We start from the raw sequence: 5,770 nt of genomic DNA, 5'->3' as shown, positions 1-5,770 counted from the left end.
GTCACCTCTCAAAAGATTCTCATTAACTTCTTGTTTTTTCTGTGCATGAGAGCACCCGCGCTCAGTTGCAGTAAGCCACTCACTTCTGGTGAAGTGCCGACAGGTTCTCGTGCGTAATTGGCGGAGTTCACAGTGCGGATGCGTTGCCAGGACTCACTGGTTCACCAAAGACCACAAGGAAGACAAAAACTGTCCATGAAAGTCGAGCCCATCAGAGGAGAAGCGAGAAAGTGAAGGAGAAAGAGGATGGAAAAGAAGGAGGAGGAGAAGTAGGAGGAGGTGTGCGCTTCTGGAGCTCCGCGTGGAGAAGAACATCACGTCACTGCTTTGGGCTGAGAGTTATCACTATAGACTGCCACTGGTGCTTTGAAAGCCAGTTTTCCACATGTAATATTTGTGTTTATACTAATGTCAGATCTCCTGAATGTACATCCATCAATCTATAAATGCAAGGAACCTCTGTTCATTTCATAAATGTCCAAAAGGCTTGACAGGCTTCACACTTGTGCTTCTAAGGGCACCAGTGTGTGCAGTGGAGTCTGTGACAGTATTTGACTGTGAAATGCAAGAAACATTGGTAGAAATGCAGCACATTTATCATTAAAGTTGGCATACTATGTGGCTTTTGACCATGAAGCACACGTCTTCCCTTGTCACACTTCAAAGGTTCCCTGTGGAAACTGGTCACTATGAACATTATGTAACCCCCGACCAAGACCTCCTTGGTAAAAGTACCATATGAGATCATGGAGGTGGTGCCACGACTTGTTAATGCTAATGGTGGACAGTCGATTTATTGCCATGACTACAACTACTCAGTATCCCAAAGCCACTGAAACAAAGGAGCTTCAAAGTAGAGCGACAATAAAGGAACCTTTATCCTTTTAGTCCCTTTATTTCTGGTGTATGATTTGAGCTCACACTGAGAGGGTGCTTGTGGCTGTGGTAGGACCACAGTAAGAGGAGAGTCATGTCGCGGGCCTCTCTGATGCAGGAATCACAGCAGAAACAGAGAAAAAACTTTGGTGTTAGAGCAGTGAAGAGGAGAAGACACCAACAGGCCCAACCTCTTTTAAGACATTTCTGCTTGTCACTCATGAATAATCCATTGCAGATTCAGGGGCAAAGAGTCACAAGTATGGATGGGGGATGGACAGTGTCTGAAATATACATGTATTCTTTTCTTTTGCACTACAATAAAGCATACAGCAATGAATCACCAAAGCATAGCCAGCACAAGTAGAAGAATACAGTACAACCCAGTATAATCCCACAAAATGTATTTTTACCGTCTATTCATTTACCTGACAGACATTCAGTTGTACGTTTTCCTACTGTCCATTTTAGTGGGTATACCCCTGTGTGTAAAGGTGCTTCTCACACTTCAACTCTTACCTTTCTGCCAGGGGAAGAGGTACATAACTTTTTGTATGTTTTGAGCTGTAGCTTCCTTATTTGTGTGTTTTCTAATAAATTGCCTTGTGTTTTTATTATTTCCTTAGGGGCTCCACGTGTGTCTGGCCGGTATTTTTTGTTTGCTTTATGCACTTTCTGTTTAAATTTAAATGAAGACTGCATCCAAAAGAGTTTGTAATCCGGCTCTGGCAATGCTGTGTGTGACCCCACCAGTTACATATGAGTGATTGATGATTAAAATGTAACCCTCACTTTATATACTGTATATGATCTGCAATATGCAGTACACAAGATATTTAACTATAACATATGCTATATAATATTCTCCATCGTAAGGTAAATATGACATGACTTCATGTGCAACAATATGGCTAATAACAACAAAAACAAGGCAATCAGAGATGGCAGACTTCGCCCCACTCACACAAAAAAACCTCTGTCGGCCTATATGTGTAACAGACTCTGTCAATCAATCAGTGGCAACGTGTGTGTCTATCACAAATTTTAACAACCCTCTGTTGTTCGGCAGACAGACAGACAGACAGACAGAGGAACCAAAAACAATACTCCCACTCCAGGGTGAAGTAACAATGTTGAAAGTAACTAAGGTTACAAAAACATTTAATATTACACTCAGTGAGATGCGCAATCGCAGCACAGCACAGCACACCAACGTGCCCTCTGGAGTGGTAAAAACATGAGGAACTACTGGCTGCCTTCCATAGGTGGCCTCTCAAGCAAAATATAAATCAAAAAAAATTATTATTTCTGAAGGAGTGACTTTCTAGCGGAAAAAAATGCAGTGCCCTATAAGATGGCCTTGCAAATCTGTTTCCTATGGGTGTCCTTCCAATCAAAAAGGGTGTCGTTATGAAGTTCCCTACTGTCCCTGCATGACAGTGTCCCAAAGGGTGACCTTAAAGGAAATAATATTTAGTGCTCAATAGAAAAACCCCTGCCCTTCCAAATGTCTGTGCAGGCCACTGATTACACCATATATAAAATCAGAGGAAACTTGCTTTTTTTTGTTTTGTTATTTCACTGCAAACTGTGTAAACACACACACACAACCAGCACACGCACAAGAATAATGCAAGACAGAAACAGTGACGTCAGACAGATGATCATTGATGGGTTTAGCATGTACATAAATCCCTCACAGCCCAGGCCACAGAACAGACACATTACTCCCTTACACGGCCCAGTGGCGATTTCAATCTTCCGTAATGGAAGTGTGTGTCTGCTTCAGTCAAGTTATCTGGCACAAGGGTGCCACTGTCGGTGTGACACGCTGCTACATAAAAATGCCAAGATCATACACCTACCATATTTATGCATTTGTAGCCAGGAGAGACTATAGTGCACATGGTGCAACAACAAATACATCAACATATTACTCAGTTAGAGCTCAACACTCACCAGGTTTTAGCCTAATCTTTATTTATCCAGGTAAGGTCTGCTGAGTGTGTGTGTGTTGGAGAGATTGCTGAGCTTGTAGAAAACACTGCAATTTCTCTCTCACACACACACACACACACACACACACACACACCTAAGTGGGTGAGCTACAGCTACAGCTTCAGTGGAGGTGAACTAGAGAATGTAGGGCTGACACATTGTGAATAACAAGTATTTTTGTTTGTTTTTCCGAGGCAAATTCTTCATTTACACCTGCCCTCGGCCCAAACCTGGCATTACATTTGCAGAAAATACCAAATGCCTAAATGAAAATGTCACTTTTCTAAACCTAAAGAAAAATGCAGCACGGTCACTATAGATACTGTGAAAGACCAAGGCATCTTTTCTGTTTCACTTACTGTCTTTATAATCACACATTCCATCTCCTGCTTCCAAATCTCTGTTTTTCTCATGCACTAATTCTGTAACAATTCTTTTATTTGATCTAATAAACGCTTGGTAAATATGATACAAATCCATTGGGGTTTATTTTGAAGCAGCAGGTATTACTGGACACTATCATTTTTCCACGCACTCAAAAAAGCATTGACGTAACAGGGTAACAGGTGTAATACGCCACAACAAGCAAAGCCCCAGAGCTCCTGTGCTGTTACATCATCACATTATCACAGGTTTTGTTCTCTAAAATCTGGCTTTTCATGCAACACATGAGCTTTTTCGTGAGGACGATTATATTCTGCTCAATTCTTCATTCTTTGCTTATGCCGCTTACACATAAATTACCTTTAGGTCCACTTTTTGGACCTAAATGTGGGGGGTTTATTGACAGCAACTTTGAAATGGACATAATGTGGTTTTCATAGCCTTCAAATAAGACTTTTATTTGTGCTTTGTGAACGGCCTTGTTTGAATGACTGGCTGGCTTGGGAAATGGAAGAATTCAATATTTGTTATATTCACAATAGTGGTTATATTGTTGTATTATTATTGTATTATGTGCAGCCTGTAGATTGTTCATTGATCCATGGTATAAAAACTGTTTTCATATCTGACTGGCAGGGCCATGTTGAGATCTGATATCACGCCAATCCAGTGGAAGGGGGCGTTGATGCAGGCAACCAAATTGGATAATATGAGATTTATACTTACTCATTATAAGATTAATCTGTTTTCTTGACTGGCTTCTCAGATTAGCTGTAAACAACGCCTACCACTTTACTGATCCAGCTTGAAAGCAGTTTGGAAAGGTTTCATTTGAACACTTGTTTTTGAGTCAAACATCTGCCAGTGACTCACTTTCACTTGACACTCTTGTAAGTCAAGGCTGATCTAAAGGCTGCGGCAGAAATACTGGAGAGTTTGGCTCTAAAGCAACCTGTTAGTGGCCCAGCCTGTGATCCCACCAGAAACACTGAGATAACACTAAAAACACTTTTCACTCACAGACTCCTGCATAAATTCCTACAGTAGCACTGATCATAAACACAGTTTTGATATCATTGACATTGATTTTGTATTCCGTTAAATGCACTTTGAGAGGTCCGTGTGACATATTTATCTTATTTCAAATCGAAACAAATGTCGTTACTAATATTGTGCACCCTTTAGATTTTAATTACTTTACTCCTGGGTCAAATTTCTTTTTTTTATTTAAAATAGTTATAGCTAAAACTCTGTCCTTGTAGGTGTGCAGCCAAATATGACTAAAATATTTTTTATTAATAGTGCCTTTACACTTATTTATTTAAATGGATTTGCTTTTTGAGCAGCATGAACTTGTATGAGATATGTACATGTTCTACTTCATTACCAATACAATCACCTTGTGTGACATGACATGAAACATAATGAATGCACACTGAACCCAGGTGGACCCTGGGAAAGCGTATATGGTGTAATAATAGAATTTGTGGCCTTTGCATGTGTTGACCACAAGGGAGCAGTAAAGACCTACAGAGTGGAACTAAAAAAGCAGGAATAGGATACAAATGTGCACCTCTGTGATTTGAAGGCTTTTAGATCATATAGAGAAAATATGGGATGGAAAAATTACGAGGACCTTATTGAGTTCGTAACGTCATATTTGTAGTATATGTTAATGAAATTGGAATTTCAATTAATTTACTATTAAAAACACTAATAATACATATGCTGGGGGGTGAGAATTGACTGTTTACTTCCCTGGAGATGTTTCCTTATGTTTGAGTGTTTTATTGCAGAAGACATTTTCATCATAAGCTCGACACGCAGTTGATTTTGCAGTAAGCGTGTGTGGGAGACTCAGGTTACTGATTTGATTGTCGGATGAGCAATGGTGTGAAGGCAAAACACAACAATCAAACATAGAAGTGAGATCTTGTGTGTAAACGGCCACATGAATCTTACCCTTCATGGTGTCACATTCAAATACGTCCCCCCAGTGGTGTCGCCTGTCATCCAGGAACCTAGTGAAAATATGCTTAAAAAAATATATATATATATATATGTTGACTGCATATACAGTTTTGAGTTACTACACAACATGTAGAGAGGGTGTCTGCTACCTAAACCCAACCTGGGAACTGACAAAAATCACATATACAAATGACTTGAATATGCACATGATATGCAAATGAATGTTTCAAGTCGTTTTTTGCGATCTATATACCTACAGTAAAATACATTGTACCTGAATCATAGAATTATAACACATGTTAACACATCAAGGACGAGCGGAGGCTATATTTTCTAGCAAAATAAAAAAATGTCACTTGGGTTAACAGTTGTGCAAGTCAAACATTATAGAACAGTGCAACTGCACTGCCACCAAATGGAGTGTCCTCAAACTACATCACTTATCTCTGTTGTGTATACCACAGCAGCACAGACCGATTTAAATATTAACCCGACAGTCCATAGAACCTGACATGAGGACATAAATAAGAGGAGGACAATG

The sequence above is a fragment of the Solea solea genome, chromosome 10, assembly GCF_958295425.1.
Source record: "Solea solea chromosome 10, fSolSol10.1, whole genome shotgun sequence".
In the NCBI taxonomy this organism is placed as follows: domain Eukaryota; kingdom Metazoa; phylum Chordata; class Actinopteri; order Pleuronectiformes; family Soleidae; genus Solea; species Solea solea.
Note: the sequence above shows the minus strand (reverse complement) of the source record.